This window comes from Panulirus ornatus, chromosome 59 (genome assembly GCF_036320965.1).
Source record: "Panulirus ornatus isolate Po-2019 chromosome 59, ASM3632096v1, whole genome shotgun sequence".
Taxonomy (NCBI): Eukaryota; Metazoa; Arthropoda; class Malacostraca; order Decapoda; family Palinuridae; genus Panulirus; species Panulirus ornatus.
Genome location: NC_092282.1, coordinates 26,458,636 through 26,476,438, shown reverse-complemented (window position 1 = coordinate 26,476,438; position 17,803 = coordinate 26,458,636). Strand labels below are relative to the sequence as shown.

The following is a 17,803-nucleotide window of genomic DNA, read 5'->3' as shown; positions in this document are numbered from 1 at the left end:
TTGTATGGTTGCGAGGCGTGGGCTATGGATAGAGTTGTGCGCAGGAGGATGGATGTGCTGGAAATGAGATGTTTGAGGACAATGTGTGGTGTGAGGTGGGTTGATCGAGTGAGTAACGTAAGGGTAAGAGAGATGTGTGGAAATAAAAAGAGCGTGGTTGAGAGAGCAGAAGAGGGTGTTTTGAAGTGGTTTGGGCACATGGAGAGAATGAGTGAGGAAAGATTGACCAAGAGGATATATGTGTCGGAGGTGGAGGGAACGAGAAGAGGGAGACCAAATTGGAGGTGGAAAGATGGAGTGAAAAAGATTTTGTGTGATCGGGGCCTGAACATGCAGGAGGGTGAAAGGAGGGCAAGGAATAGAGTGAATTAGAGCGATGTGGTATACCGGGGTTGACGTGCTGTCAGTGGATTGAATCAAGGCATGTGAAGCGTCTGGGGTAAACCATGGAAAGCTGTGTAGGTATGTATATTTGCGTGTGTGGACGTATGTATATACATGTGTAGGGGGGGGGGGTTGGGCCATTTCTTTCCTCTGTTTCCTTGTGCTACCTCGCAAACGCGGGAGACAGCGACAAAGTATAATAATAATAATAATAATATATATATATATATATATATATATATATATATATATATATATATATATATATAGTGATGGGTGATTTGAATGCAAAGGTGAGTAATGTGGCAGTTGAGGGAATAATTGGTATACATGGGGTGTTCAGTGTTGTAAATGGAAATGGTGAAGAGCTTGTAGATTTATGTGCTGAAAAAGGACTGATGATTGGGAATACCTGGTTTAAAAAGCGAGATATACATAAGTATACTTATGTAAGTAGGAGAGATGGCCAGAGAGCGTTATTGGATTAAGTGTTAATTGACAGGCGCGCGAAAGAGAGACTTTTGGATGTTAATGTGCTGAGAGGTGCAACTGGAGGGATGTCTGATCATTATCTTGTGGAGGCTAAGGTGAAGATTTGTATGGGTTTTCAGAAAAAAAGAGTGAATGTTGGGGTGAAGAGGGTGGTGAGAGTAAGTGAGCTTGGGAAGGAGACTTGTGTGAGGAAGTACCAGGAGAGACTGAGTACAGAATGGAAAAAGGTGAGAACAATGGAAGTAAGGGGAGTGGGGGAGGAATGGGATGTATTTAGGGAATCAGTGATGGATTGCGCAAAATATGCTTGTGGCATGAGAAGAGTGGGAGGTGGGTTGATTAGAAAGGGTAGTGAGTGGTGGGATGAAGAAGTAAGAGTATTAGTGAAAGAGAAGAGAGAGGCATTTGGACGATTTTTGCAGGGAAAAAATGCAGTTGAGTGGGAGACGTATAAAAGAAAGAGACAGGAGGTCAAGAGAAAGGTGCAAGAGGTGAAAAAAAGGGCAAATGAGAGTTGGGGTGAGAGAGTATCATTAAATTTTAGGGAGAATAAAAAGATGTTCTGGAAGGAGGTAAATAAAGTGCGTAAGTCAAGGGAGCAAATGGGAACTTCAGTGAAGGGCGCAAATGGGGCGGTGATAACAAGTAGTGGTGATGTGAGAAGGAGATGGAGTGAGTATTTTGAAGGTTTGTTGAATGTGTTTGATGATAGAGTGGCAGATATAGGGTGTTTTGGTCGAGATGGTGTGCAAAGTGAGAGGGTTACGGAAAATGATTTGGTAAACAGAGAAGAGGTAGTAAAAGCTTTGCGGAATATGAAAGCCGGCAAGGCAGCAGGTTTGGATGATATTGCAGTGGAATTTATTAAAAAAGGGGGTGACTGTATTGTGGACTGGTTGGTAAGGTTATTTAATGTATGTATGACTCACGGTGAGGTGCCTGAGGATTGGCGGAATGCTTGCATAGTGCCATTGTACAAAGGCAAAGGGGATAAGAGTGAGTGCTCAAATTACAGAGGTATAAGTTGTTGAGTATTCCTGGTAAATTATATGGGAGGGTATTGATTGAGAGGGTGAAGGCATGTACAGAGCATCAGATTGGGGAAGAGCAGTGTGGTTTCAGAAGTGGTAGAGGATGTGTGGATCAGGTGTTTGCTTTGAAGAATGTATTAGAGAAATACTTAGAAAAGCAAATGGATTTGTATGTAGCATTTATGGATCTGGAGAAGGCATATGATAGAGTTGATAGAGATGCTCTGTGGAAGGTATTAAGAATATCTGGTGTGGGAGGCAAGTTGTTAGAAGCAGTGAAAAGTTTTTATCGAGGATGTAAGGCATGTGTACGTGTAGGAAGAGAGGAAAGTGATTGGTTCTCAGTGAATGTAGGTTTGCGGCAGGGGTGTGTGATGTCTCCATGGTTGTTTAATTTGTTTATGGATGGAGTTGTTAGGGAGGTGAATGCAAGAGTTTTGGAAAGAGGGGCAAGTATGAAGTCTGTTGGGGATGAGAGAGCTTGGGAAGTGAGTCAGTTGTTGTTCGCTGATGATACAGCGCTGGTGGCTGATTCATGTGAGAAACTGCAGAAGCTGGTGACTGAGTTTGGTAAAGTGTGTGAAAGAAGAAAGTTAAGAGTAAATGTGAATAAGAGCAAGGTTATTAGGTACAGTAGGGTTGAGGGTCAAGTCAATTGGGAGGTGAGTTTGAATGGAGAAAAACTGGAGGAAGTGAAGTGTTTTAGATATCTGGGAGTGGATCTGGCAGCGGATGCAACCATGGAAGCGGAAGTGGATCATAGGGTGGGGGAGGGGGCGAAAATTCTGGGGGCCTTGAAGAATGTGTGGAAGTCGAGAACATTATCTCGGAAAGCAAAAATGGGTATGTTTGAAGGAATAGTGGTTCCAACAATGTTGTATGGTTGCGAGGCGTGGGCTATGGATAGAGTTGTGCGCAGGAGGATGGATGTGCTGGAAATGAGATGTTTGAGGACAATGTGTGGTGTGAGGTGGTTTGATCGAGTAAGTAACGTAAGGGTAAGAGAGATGTGTGGAAATAAAAAGAGCGTGGTTGAGAGAGCAGAAGAGGGTGTTTTGAAATGGTTTGGGCACATGGAGAGAATGAGTGAGGAAAGATTGACCAAGAGGATATATGTGTCGGAGGTGGAGGGAACGAGGAGAAGAGGGAGACCAAATTGGAGGTGGAAAGATGGAGTGAAAAAGATTTTGTGTGATCGGGGCCTGAACATGCAGGAGGGTGAAAGGAGGGCAAGGAATAGAGTGAATTGGAGCGATGTGGTATACCGGGGTTGACGTGCTGTCAGTGGATTGAATCGGGGCATGTGAAGCGTCTGGGGTAAACCATGGAAAGCTGTGTAGGTATGTATATTTTGCGTGTGTGGACGTATGTATATACATGTGTATGGGGGTGGGCTGGGCCATTTCTTTCGTCTGTTTCCTTGCGCTACCTCGCAAACGCGGGAGACAGCGACAAAGCAAAAAAATATATATATATATATATATATATATATATATATATATATATATATATATATCTCCTGTTTCAGGAGTATTGCTACTCCTTCCCTTGCTCTTGTCCTCTCACTAACCCCTGACTTTACTCCCCAGACATTCCCAAACCACTCTTCCCCTTTACCCTTGAGCTTTGTTTCACTCAGAGCCAAAACATCCAGGTTCCTTTCCTCAAACATACTACCTATCTCTCCTTTTTTCACATCTTGGTTACATCCACACATTTAGGCACCCCACTCTGAGCCTTCGAGGAGGATGAGCACTCCCCGCGTGCATAGTGCCATTGTACAAAGGCAAAGGGGATAAGAGTGAGTGCTCAAATTACAGAGGTATAAGTTTGTTGAGTATTCCTGGTAAATTATATGGGAGGGTATTGATTGAGAGGGTGAAGGCATGTACAGAGCATCAGATGGGGGAAGAGCAGTGTGGTTTCAGAAGTGGTAGAGGATGTGTGGATCAGGTGTTTGCTTTGAAGAATGTATGTGAGAAATACTTAGAAAAGCAAATGGATTTGTATGTAGCATTTATGGATCTGGAGAAGGCATATGATAGAGTTGATAGAGATGCTCTGTGGAAGGTATTAAGAATATATGGTGTGGGAGGAAAGTTGTTAGAAGCAGTGAAAAGTTTTTATCGAGGATGTAAGGCATGTGTACGTGTGGGAAGAGAGGAAAGTGATTGGTTCTCAGTGAATGTAGGTTTGTGGCAGGGGTGTGTGATGTCTCCATGGTTGTTTAATTTGTTTATGGATGGGGTTGTTAGGGAGGTAAATGCAAGAGTTTTGGAAAGAGGGGCAAGTATGAAGTCTGTTGGGGATGAGAGAGCTTGGGAAGTGAGTCAGTTGTTGTTCGCTGATGATACAGCGCTGGTGGCTGATTCATGTGAGAAACTGCAGAAGCTGGTGACTGAGTTTGGTAAAGTGTGTGGAAGAAGAAAGTTAAGAGTAAATGTGAATAAGAGCAAGGTTATTAGGTACAGTAGGGTTAAGGGTCAAGTCAATTGGGAGGTGAGTTTGAATGGAGAAAAACTGGAGGAAGTGAAGTGTTTTAGATATCTGGGAGTGGATCTGGCAGTTTGGTCTCCCTCTTCTCCTCGTTCCCTCCACCTCCGACACATATATCCTCTTGGTCAATCTTTCCTCACTCATTCTCTCCATGTGCCCAAACCACTTCAAAACACCCTCTTCTGCTCTCTCAACCACGCTCTTTTTATTTCCACACATCTCTCTTACCCTTACGTTACTCACTCGATCAAACCACCTCACACCACACATTGTCCTCAAACATCTCATTTCCAGCACATCCATCCTCCTGCGCACAACTCTATCCATAGCCCACGCCTCACAACCATACAACATTGTTGGAACCACTATTCCTTCAAACATACCCATTTTTGCTTTCCGAGATAATGTTCTCGACTTCCACACATTCTTCAAGGCCCCCAGAATTTTCGCCCCCTCCCCCACCCTATGATCCACTTCCGCTTCCATGGTTCCATCCGCTGCCAGATCCACTCCCAGATATCTAAAACACTTCACTTCCTCCAGTTTTTCTCCATTCAAACTCACCTCCCAATTGACTTGACCCTCAACCCTACTGTACCTAATAACCTTGCTCTTATTCACATTTACTCTTAACTTTCTTCTTCCACACACTTTACCAAACTCAGTCACCAGCTTCTGCAGTTTCTCACATGAATCAGCCACCAGCGCTGTATCATCAGCGAACAACAACTGACTCACTTCCCAAGCTCTCTCATCCCCAACAGACTTCATACTTGCCCCTCTTTCCAAAACTCTTGCATTTACCTCCCTAACAACCCCATCCATAAACAAATTAAACAACCATGGAGACATCACACACCCCTGCCACAAACCTACATTCACTGAGAACCAATCACTTTCCTCTCTTCCTACACGTACACATGCCTTACATCCTCGATAAAAACTTTTCACTGCTTCTAACAACTTGCCTCCCACACCATATATTCTTAATACCTTCCATAGAGCATCTCTATCAACTCTATCATATGCCTTCTCCAGATCCATAAATGCTACATACAAATCCATTTGCTTTTCTAAGTATTTCTCACATACATTCTTCAAAGCAAACACCTGATCCACACATCCTCTACCACTTCTGAAACCACACTGCTCTTCCCCAGTCTGATGCTCTGTACATGCCTTCACCCTCTCAATCAATATCCTCCCATATAATTTACCAGGAATACTCAACAAACTTATACCTCTGTAATTTGAGCACTCACTCTTATCCCCTTTGCCTTTGTACAATGGCACTATGCACGCATTCCGCCAATCCTCAGGCACCTCACCATGAGTCATACATACATTAAATAACCTTACCAACCAGTCAACAATACAGTCACCCCCTTTTTTAATAAATTCCACTGCAATACCATCCAAACCTGCTGCCTTGCCGGCTTTCATCTTCCGCAAAGCTTTCACTACCTCTTCTCTGTTTACCAAATCATTTTCCCTAACCCTCTCACTTTGCACACCACCTCGACCAAAACACCCTATATCTGCCACTCTATCATCAAACACATTCAACAAACCTTCAAAATACTCACTCCATCTCCTTCTCACATCACCACTACTTGTTATCACCTCCCCATTTGCGCCCTTCACTGAAGTTCCCATTTGCTCCCTTGTCTTACGCACTTTATTTACCTCCTTCCAGAACATCTTTTTATTCTCCCTAAAATTTAATGATACTCTCTCACCCCAACTCTCATTTGCCCTTTTTTTCACCTCTTGCACCTTTCTCTTGACCTCCTGTCTCTTTCTTTTATACATCTCCCACTCAATTTCATTTTTTCCCTGCAAATATCGTCCAAATGCCTCTCTCTTCTCTTTCACTAATACTCTTACTTCTTCATCCCACCACTCACTACCCTTTCTAATCAACCCACCTCCCACTCTTCTCATGCCACAAGCATATTTTGCGCAATCCATCACTGATTCCCTAAATACATCCCATTCCTACCCCACTCCCCTTGCTTCCATTATTCTCACCTTTTTCCATTCTGTACTCAGTCTCTCCTGGTACTTCCTCACACAGGTCTCCTTCTCAAGCTCACTTACTCTCACCACCCTCTTCACCCCAACATTCACTCTTCTTTTCTGAAAACCCCTACAAATCTTCACCTTAGCCTCCACAAGATAATGATCAGACATCCCTCCAGTTGCACCTCTCAGCACATTAACATCCAAAAGTCTCTCTTTCGCACGCCTGTCAATTAACACGTAATCCAATAACGCTCTCTGGCCATCTCTCCTACTTACATAAGTATACTTATGTATATCTCACTTTTTAAACCAGGTATTCCCAATCATCAGTCCTTTTTCAGCACATAAATCTACAAGCTCTTCACCATTTCCATTTACAACACTGAACACCCCATGTATACCAATTATTCCCTCAACTGCCACATTACTCACCTTTGCATTCAAATCACCCATCACTATAACCCGGTCTCGTGCATCAAAACCACTAACACACTCATTCAGCTGCTCCCAAAACACTTACCTCTCTTGATCTTTCTTCTCATGCCCAGGTGCATATGCACCAATAATCACCCACCTCTCTCCATCAACTTTCAGTTTTACCCATATTAATCGAGAATTTACTTTCTTACACTCTATCATGGTTTTTTAATTTGTTTATGGATGGGGTGGTTAGGGAGGTAAATGCAAGAGTTTTTGAGAGAGGGGCAAGTATGCAGTCTGTTGTGGATGAGAAGGCTTGGGAAGTGAGTCAGTTATTGTTCACTGATGATATAGCGCTGGTGGCTAGATCGGGTGAGAAACTGCAGAAGCTGGTGACTGAATTTGGTAAAATTTGTGAAAGAAAAAAGCTGAGGATAAATGTAAAGAAGACCAAGGTTATTAGGTTCAGTAGGGTTGAGGGACAAGTTAATTGGGAGGTAAGTTTGAATTGAGAAAAACTGGAGGAAATGAATTGGTCTAGATATCAGGGAGTGGATTTAGCAGCGGATGGAACCATGGAAGCGGAAGTGAGTCATAGGGTGGGGGAGGGGGCGAAAGTCCTGAGAGCATTGAAGAATGTGTGGAAGGCAAGAACGTTATCTCTGAAAGCAAAAATAGGTATGTTTGATGGAATAGTGGTTCCGACAATTTTATATGGTTGCGAGGCATGGGCTGTAGATAGAGTTGTGCGGAGGAGGGTGGATGTGTTGGAAATGAGATGTTTGAGGACAATATGTGGTGTGAGGTGGCTTGATCGAGTAAGTAATGAAAGGGTAAGAGAGATGTGTGGTAGTAAAGAGTATGGTTGAGAGAGCAGAAGAGGGTGTTTTCAAATGGTTTAGTCACATGGAGAGAATGAGTGAGGAAAGATTGACAAAAGGGATATATGTGTCAGAGGTGGAGGGAACTAGGAGAATTGGGAGACCAAATTAGAGGTGGAAAGATGGAGTGAAAAAGATTTTGAGTGATCCGGGCCTGAACATCCAGGAGGATGAAAGGCATGCAAGGAATAGAGTGAATTGGAATGATGTGGTATACCGGGGTGGACATGCTGTCAGTGGATTGAAGCAGGGCATGTGAAGCGTCTGGGGTAAACCATGGAAAAGTTTTGTGGGGCCTGGATGTGGAAAGGGAGCTGTGGTTTCGATGCATTATGCATGACAGCTAGAGACTGAGTGTGAATGAATGTGGCCTTTGATGTCTTTTCTTAGCGCTACCTCGCACACATGTGGGGGAGGGGATTGTCATTTCATGTGTGGGGGGTGGTGACAGGAATGAATAAGAGCAGACAGTATGAATTATGTCTGTGTGTGTATATATATGTATATGTTGAGATGTATAGGTATGTACATGTGCATGTGTGGATGTGTATGTATTTACATGTGTATATGGGTGGGTCGGGCCATTCTTTCGTCTGTTTTCTTGCGCTACCTCGCTAATGCGGGAGACTGCAACAAAGTATAATACTTAAATATATATATATATATATATATATATATTTTTTTTTCATACTATTCGCCATTTCCCGCGATAGCGAGGTAGCGTTAAGAACAGAGGACTGGGCCTATGAGGGAATACCCTCACCTGGCCCCCTTCTCTGTTCCTTCTTTTGGAAAATTAAAATAAAAAAATGAGAGGGGAGGATTTCCAGCCCCCCGCTCCTTTCCCTTTTAGTCGCCTTCTACGACACGCAGGGAATACGTGGGAAGTATTCTTTCTCCCCTATCCCCAGGGATAATATATATATATATATATATATATATATATATATATATATATATATATATATATATATATATATATTTTTTTTCATACTATTCGACATTTCCCGCATTAGCGAGGTAGCGTTAAGAACAGAGGACTGGGCCTTAGAGTAAATATCCTCACCTGACCCTCTTCTCTTTTCCTTCTTTTGGAAAATAAAAAAAAACGAGAGGGAAGGATTTCCAGCCCCCCCCGCTCCTTCCCTTTTAGTCGCCTTCTACAACACGCAGGGAATACATGGGTAGTATTCTTTCTCCCCTATCCCAGGGATAATATATATATATATATATATATATATATATTTTATTTTTTTCATACTATTTGCCATTTCTCGCGACAGCGAGGTAGCGTTAAGAACAGAGGACTGGGCCTTTGAGGGAATATCCTCACCTGGCCCCCTTCTCTGTTCCTTCTTTTGAAAAAAAAGAATATATATATATATATATATATATATATATATATATATATATATATAATATATATATATATATATTTTTTGCTTTGTCGCTGTCTCCCGCGTTTGCGAGGTATGGCAAGGAAACAGACGAAAGAAATGGCCCAACCCACCCCATACACATATATATACATACACGTCCACACACGCAAATATACATACCTACACAGCTTTCCATGGTTTACCCCAGACTCTTCACATGCCCTGATTCAATCCACTGACAGCACGTCAACCCCGGTATACCACATCGATCCAATTCACTCTATTCCTTGCCCTCCTTTCATTTGTTGTCTTTTCCTAGCGCTACCTCGCACACATGAGGGGGGAGGGGGATGTTATTCCACGTGTGGCGAGGTGGCGATGGGAATAAATAAAGGCAGACTATGAATTATGTACATGTGTATATATGTATATGTCTGTGTGTGGATATATATGTGTACATTGAGATGTATAGGTATGTATTTTGAGTGTGTGGACGTGTATGTATATACATGTGTGTGGGGGTGGGTTGGGCCATTTCTTTCGTCTGTTCCCTTGCGCTACCTCACAAACGCGGGAGACACACACTTTACCAAACTCAGTCACCAGCTTCTGCAGTTTCTCACATGAATCAGCCACCAGCGCTGTATCATCAGCGAACAACAACTGACTCACTTCCCAAGCTCTCTCATCCACAACAGACTTGCCCCTCTTTCCAAAACTCTTGCATTCACCTCCCTAACAACCCCATCCATAAATAAATTAAACAACCATGGAGACATCACACACTCCTGCTGCAAATCTACATTCACTGAGAACCAATCACTTTCCTCTCTTCCTACACGTACACATGCCTTACATCCTCGATAAAAAATTTTCACTGCTTCGTCCACATGCCTCTCTCTTCTCTTTCACTAATAATCTTACTTCTTCATTCCACCGCTCACTACCCTTTCTATATATATATATATATATATATATATATATATATATATATATATATATATATATATGTATATATATATATTAAGAATATATGGTGTGGGAGGCAAGTTGTTAGAAGCAGTGAAAAGTTTTTATCGAGGATGTAAGGCATGTGAACATGTAGGAAGAGAGGAAAGTGATTGGTTCTCAGTGAATGCAGGTTTGCGGCAGGGGTGTGTGATGTCTCCATGGTTGTTTAATTTGTTTATGGATGGGGTTCTTAGGGAGGTGAATGCAAGAGTCTTGGAAAGAGGGGCAAGTATGAAGTCTGTTGTGGATGAGAGAGCTTGGGAAGTGAGTCAGTTGTTGTTCGCTGATGATACAGTGCTGGTGGCTGATTCATGTGAGAAACTGCAGAAGCTGGTGACTGAGTTTGGTAAAGTGTGTGAAAGAAGAAAGTTAAGAGTAAATGTGAATAAGAGCAAGGTTATTAGGTACAGTAGGGTTGAGGGTCAAGTCAATTGGGAGGTAAGTTTGAATGGAGAAAAACTGGAGGAAGTAAAGTGTTTTAGATATCTGGGAGTGGATCTGGCAGCGGATGGAACCATGGAAGCGGAAGTGAATCATAGGGTAGGGGAGGGGGCAAAAATCCTGGGAGCCTTGAAGAATGTGTGGAAGTCGAGAACATTATCTCGGAAAGCAAAAATGGGTATGTTTGAAGGAATAGTAGTTCCAACAATGTTGTATGGTTGCGAGGCGTGGGATATGGATAGAGTTGTGCGGAGGAGGGTGGATGTGCTGGAAATGAGATGTTTGAGGACAATGTGTGGTGTGAGGTGGTTTGATCGAGTAAGTAATGTAAGGGTGAGAGAGATGTGTGGAAATAAAAAGAATGTGGTTGAGAGAGCAGAAGAGGGTGTTCTGAAATGGTTTGGGCACATGGAGAGAATGAGTGAGGAAAGATTGACCAAGAGGATATATGTGTCTGAGGTGGAGGGAACGAGGAGAAGTGGGAGACCAAATTGGAGGTGGAAAGATGGAGTGAAAAAGATTTTGTGTGATCGGGGCCTGAACATGCAGGAAGGTGAAAGGTGAGCAAGGAATAGAGTGAATTGGATCGATGTGGTATACCGGGGTTGACGTGCTGTCAGTGGATTCAGTCAGGGCATGTGAAGCGTCTGGGGTAAACTATGGAAAGTTGTGTGGGGCCTGGATGTGGAAAGGGAGCTGTGGTTTCGGGCATTATTGCATGACAGCTAGAGACTGAGTGTGAACGAATAGGGCCTTTGTTGTCTTTTCCTAGCGCTACCTCGCACACATGAGGGGGGAAGGGGGATGGTATTCCATGTGTGGCGAGGTGGCGATGGGAAAGAATAAAGGCAGACAGTGTGAATTGTGTGCATGGGTATATATGTATGTGTCATTGTGTGTATATATATGTGTACATTGAGATGTACTTAATTCATACTGTCTGCCTTTATTCATTCCCATAACAACCCGCTCCACCCTCATGTGTGTGAGGTAGTGCTAGGAAAAGTCAACAAATGCCCCATTCGTTCACACTCAGTCTCTAGCTGTCATGTAATAATGCACCGAAACCACAGCTCCCTTTCCACATCCACTCCCCACAGAACTTTCCATGGTTTACCCCAGACGCTTCACATGCCCTGGTTCAATCCATTGACAGAACGTTGACCCTATTATACTACATTGTTCCAATTCACTCTATTCCTTGCACGCCTTTCACCCTCCTGCATGTCTAGGCCAAAATCGCTCAAAATCTTTTTCACTTCATCTTTCAACCTCCAATTTGGTCTCCCACTTCTCCTTGCTCCCTCCACCTCTGACACAAATATCCTCTTGGTCAATCTTTCCTCACTCATTCTCTACATGTGACCAAACCTTTTCAAAACACCCTCTTCTGCTCTCTCAACCACACTCTTTTTATTACCACACATCTCTCTTACCCTATTATTAATTACTCGATCAAAGCACCTCACACCACATATTGTCCTCAACCATCTCATTTCCAGCACATCCACCCTCCTCCGCACAACTCTATCCATAGCCCACTCCTTGCAACCATGCAACATTGTTGGAACCACTATTCTATCAGACATACCCACTTTTGCTCTCCAAGATAATGTTCTCAACTTCTACACATTCTTCAAGGCTCCTAGAATTTCCGCCCCCAACCCCACCCTATGATTCACTTCCGCTTCCATGGTTCCATCCGCTGCCAAATCCACTCCCAGATATCTAAAACACTTCACTTCCTCCGGTTTTTCTCCATTCAAACTTACCTCCCAATTGACTTGTCCCTCAACCCTACTGTACCTAATAACCTTGCTCTTATTCACATTTACTCTCAACTTTCTTCTTTCACACACGTTACCAAACTCAGTCACCAGCTTCTGCAGTTTCTCACATGAATCAGCCACCAGCGCTGTATCATCAGCGAACAACAACTGACTCACTTCCCAAGCTCTCTTATCCATAACAGACTGCATACTTGCCCCTCTCTCCAAAACTCTTGCATTCACCTCCCTAACAACCCCTCCATGAACAAATTAAACAACCATGGAGACATCACTTACCCCTGCTGCAAACCTCCATTCACTGAGAACCAATCACTTTCCTCTCTTCCTACACGTACACATGCCTTACATCCTCGATAAAAACTTTTCACTGCTTCCAACAACTTGCCTCCCGCACCATACATTCTTGATACCTTCCACAGAGCATCTCTATCAATGCTATCATATGCCTTCTCCAGATCCATAAATGCTACATACAAATCCATTCGCTTTTCTAAGTATTTCTCACATACATTCTCCAAAGCAAACACCTGATCCACACATCCTCTACCACTTCTGAAACCACACTGCTCTTCCCCAATCTGATGCTCTGTATGTGCCTTCACCCTCTCAATCAATACGCTCCCATATAATTTCCCAGGAATACTCAACAAACTTATACCTCTGTGATTTGAGCACTCACCTTTGTCCCCTTTGCCTTTCTACAATGGCATTATGCAAGCATTCCGCCAATCCTCAGGCACCTCACCATGAACCCTCCTATTTTTTTGATTTTCCAAAAAAAGGAACAGAGAAGGGGGCCAAGTGAGGATAATCCCTCAAAGGCTCAGTCCTCTGTACTTAATGCTACCTCACAAATAAGGGAAATGGCAAATATGTATGAAAGAATATATATATATATAGATAGATAGATAGATAGCCATGCATGCAGGGTTTGGCAAGAAAGATTTCTACCTCTGTATTGCAGATGTATTTTAGAAGGTGACTAAAGGGGCTGGGAACAGGGAGCTGGAAACCCTCCCCTTGTATTTGAATTTCTAAAAGAGGAAACAGAAGGAGTCAAGCGGGGAGTGCTCATCCTCCTCAAAGGCTCAGATTAGGATGTGTAAATATGTGTGGATGTAACCAAGATGAGAAGAAAGGAGTCATAGATTGTATGTTTGAGGAAAGAATCATGAATGTTCTGGCTCTGAGTGAAATGAAGCTCAAGGGTAAAGGGGAAGAATGGCTTGGAAAATTCTTGGAAGTAAAGTCAGGAGTTGGTGAGAGGACAAGAGCTAAAGAAGGAGTAGCACTACTCCTGAGGCAGGAGTTATGGGAGAATGTGATATAGTGTAAGGAAGTACATTCTAGACTGATACGACTAATACTGAAAATGGATGGTGAGAGTTGGGTGAATATTGGTGCTTCAGCACCTGGTTATAAGAAGAAAGATCTTTAGAAGTAAGTGTTTTTGGAGCAGCTGAGTGAGTGTGTCACCAGTTTTGATGCATGAGACTGGGTATTAGTTATGGGTGATTTGAATGCAAAGGTGAGTAATGTGGCAGTCAAGGGAAATATCGTGTGCATGGGGTATTCATTGTTGTGAATAGAAATGTTGAGTACCTAGTTTAAAAAGAGAGATATACACAAGTATACATATGTAAGGAGAAGAGATGGTCAAAGGGCTTTATTGGGCTATGTATTAATTAATAGGCATGTGAATGAGAGACTCAGATGTATATGTGCTGAGAGGGGCAGCTGGTAGGATGTCTGATCACTTATCTTGTGGAGTTAAAAGTGAAGATTTGTAGTGGTTTTCAAAAAAGAGGAGAGAATATCAGGGGAAGAGGGTGGTGAAAGCAAGTGAGCTTGGAAAGGAGACTTGTGTAAAGAAATACCAGGAGAGATTGAGGGTGAAATGGTGAAAGGTGAGAGCAAGTTAAGTAAGGGGCGTGCGTGAGGAATAGGATGTATTTAGGGAAGCAGTGCTGACATGTGCAAGAGATGCATGTGGCATGAGATTGACGGGAGGTAGGCAGGTTAGAAAGGATAGTGAATAGAGGGATGAAGAAGTAAAGTTGTTGGTGAGAGAGAAAAGAGAGGCATTTGTGTGGCACTTATAAGGAAGGAGTGCAAATGAGTGGGAGATGTCTAAAAGAAAGTGACAGGAGGTCGAGAGAAAGATGTAAAGATTGAAAAAGATGGCAAGTTAGAGTTGGGGTGAGATAGTATCGTTAAACTTCAGCGAGAATGAAAAGATGTTTTGGAAGGAGGTAATTATTGTGCGAAAGACAAGAGAACAGATGGGAACATTGGTGAAGGGGGAAAGTGAGAACAGGTAGTGATGGAGCGAAGAGATGGAGTGAGTAATTTGAAGGATTGTTGAATGTGTTTGATGGTAGGTTGGCAGATGTAGGGTTTTTTAGATGGGGTAGAATCAGCAAGTGGTTTGGTGAAGAGAAAAGAGGTGGTGAAAGCCTTGTGGAAGATGATATCTGGCAAGGCAGCGGGAGTGAATGATATTGCAGTTGAATTTATTAAGAAAGTGGGTGACTGTTGTTGACTGGTTGGTGAGGATATTCACTGTATGTATGGATCATGGTGCCATTGTAGAAAGGCAAAGGTGATAAGAGTGATTGTTCAAACTACAAAGGCATAAGTTTGTTGAATATACTTGGAAAAATGTTTGGAAGGGTAATGATTGAGAGGGTGAAGACGAACAGAGCATCAGACTGGGGATGATCAGCAGATTGGGGAGGAAGAGTGTGGTTTCAGAGGTGGTTGAGGGTGTGTGGACCAGGTGTTTACTTTGAAGAATGTTTGTGAATAATACTTAGAAAGACAGATGGATTTGTATGGAGCATTCATGGATCTGGGAAGGCATATGATAGGGTTGATAAAGATGCTTTGTGGAAGGTCTTAAGAATATATGGTGAAAGGTACGCTGCTAGAAGCTGTGAGAAGTTTTTATCAAGGGTGTAAGGCATGTGCACAAGTAGGAAGAGAGGAGAATGACTGGTTCCTAGTAAAGGTCAGTCTGAAGCAGGGGTGTGTGATGACTGTTGAATTTGTTTAGGGATGTGATGGTGAGGGAGGTAAATGCTAGTCTAGGACAGGGGTGAGTATGCAGTCAGTTAGAGATGAGAGGGCCTGGAAAGTGAGTCAGTTGTTGTTTGCTGATGATAGAGCACTGGTGGCAGATTTGATTGAGAAACTGCAGAAGTTCATGACTGAGATTGGAAGAGTGTGTGAAAGAAGAAAGATAAGAGTGAATGTAAATAAGAGCAAGGTTATTAGGTTTAGCAGGGTTGAGAGACAGGTTAGTTGGGATGGAAGTTGAATGGAGAAGAATTTGAGGAGGTGAATTGTTTTAGATATCTGAGAATGGACTTGGCAGGAAATGGGACCATGGAAGCAGAAGTGAGTCTATATAGGGTGGGAGAGGGGGGGAAGGTTCTGGAAGTGATGAAGAATGTGTAGAAAGAGAGAACGTTATCTTGTCGGGCAAAAATGGGTATGTTTAAAGGAATGTTATATGGTTTTGAGGCATGGGCTATAGTTAGGGTGTTGTAGAAGAGTTTGGATATGTTAGGAATGAAGTATTTGAGGATGATATGTGGTGTGAGGTAGCTTGATCAAGTAAATAATGAAAGGGTAAGAAAGATGTGTGGTAATAAAAAGTGTGTTTGAGAGAGCAGTAGAGAGTGTGTTGAAATGGTATAGACATATGAAGAGAATGAGTGGGGAAATGATGACAAAAAAAGATATATGCGTCAGAGTGGAGGAAACAAGGAGAAGCGGGAGACCAAATCGAAAATGAGGGATTGAGTGAAAAAGAGTTTGAGCAAGTGGAGCCTGAACACGAAAGAGTGAAAAGTTTGCATGGAATAAAATGAATTGGAATGATGTGGTATAGTGGTGTCGATGTGCCATCAATGCCTGAACCAGGGCATGCGAAATGTCTGGAGTAAACCGGGGAAAGGTGTATGGGGCCTAGATGTGGATAGGGAGCTGCAGTTTCAGTGCATTACACACATCTGAGCGATTGTGGCCTTTCTTCATCTGTTTCCTAGCGCTACTTTGCTGATGCAGGGTGCTGTGTTTAAGGAGGGGGATGGAGAGGTGAAGCTAAGACACCATTGATGTTTGAGTCTGGCACCATGCCTGTTGTGAAATTTTATTTTGTGGACAGGACAGGGAACTATTTAAAGATTTTGCCTATGACAAAACTATCCAGTTTGTATAGACCTTCATTAATATTCATGTTACAGATCTTTGTCTATTTAATAAGAGAAGATTCTGTGATATTTCTCTTGGTGAAGGAGTTAGAGTTTATAACCGAATTATCACTACTCCAGTCAATGCAATGGTCATAATTATAAACATGATTAAAGAAAGTATTTGATTCTTTTTCTTATACGATATTTATGTTGCTTAAATCTAACAGGTAATTGGTAAGGATCTCTCTTTTAGACTTGAGCAACATGAATATAGTATAGGAACTGGACAAGAATCAAAATCTTTGTATAATCATTTTAAAAATTTTGACCATTTTATTTATTGGAATTACGCTAATTCAGTTATACAGTATAACTCCTAGACCAAGAAAAATATAATTGAGTCTTCTCTTAATTGATACATGAAAAATTGTAGCCTGAATATTAGTGAAAGTTTACACAAGCTGGATAGCATTATTGAAGGCAAAATTTGTAAGCAGTTCTCCATCTAGATCACATCATAAAATTTTTTGACAGGCATTTTGCCAGACCCAGACACCACATATTGGAAACACTTGTGCACCAACTGCATCAGCTCCACCTCTCTTTCTTCATATATAAACTGATTGTTCTAATTCTTCTACCTCATTCTTTTATCTCCCCTACCAACATAATTATTACACAGTGCATGCTCAATAATTTGGCTGTTTATCATTACATTAGTCTATTCCATGATGAGATAGGTGATGAGCTTGATTTTGATGAAGTGGGAGTAAAGCTGCCATGCACATCCAGCATTGTTTAAAGGAGTGATGAAAGCAGGAGGGGCTTTAGGTTTAAAATTCAAATGATGCATGGTGTGAATGTATTTTTTATTTTATTTAGTTACAATCCAGATTGTCTTCTGTGTGAACCTTGCAGGCATTATTGGATTTGAATTACCTTAATTCAGAGAAAAGAACTATCAGTGGAAAAAGAAAGAAATACTTTCTTTGACAAATGTGTATCCTCAGTGACTGAGGTCAGCTAATCTGCCACACAGATTCTCTTATGGAGATTTCCTTCAGTGTTGTTGGTCTTTTAATTATTTCTTTTTATGTATATTTTTTCACTCTTTGTAGGACTTCTCACTTTTCTGAACCTAATGGCAGGCAAAGGACAGATGTTCATGGTACACCAGTCCCTGGGTAATATGTGGGGTTAGGCTCCTGTAAACCCCATGCATTTTATCACTGCTTATCTCATTACCGATAAATG

General features: G+C 42.2%; 1 protein-coding gene across 4 annotated transcripts in view; it reads left to right on the top strand.

The window, feature by feature from the left end:
- cac (calcium voltage-gated channel subunit cacophony) overlaps positions 1-17,803 on the top strand; it is a 1,845,957-nt gene that overhangs the window by 583,920 nt on the left and 1,244,234 nt on the right. The window lies entirely within an intron of this gene.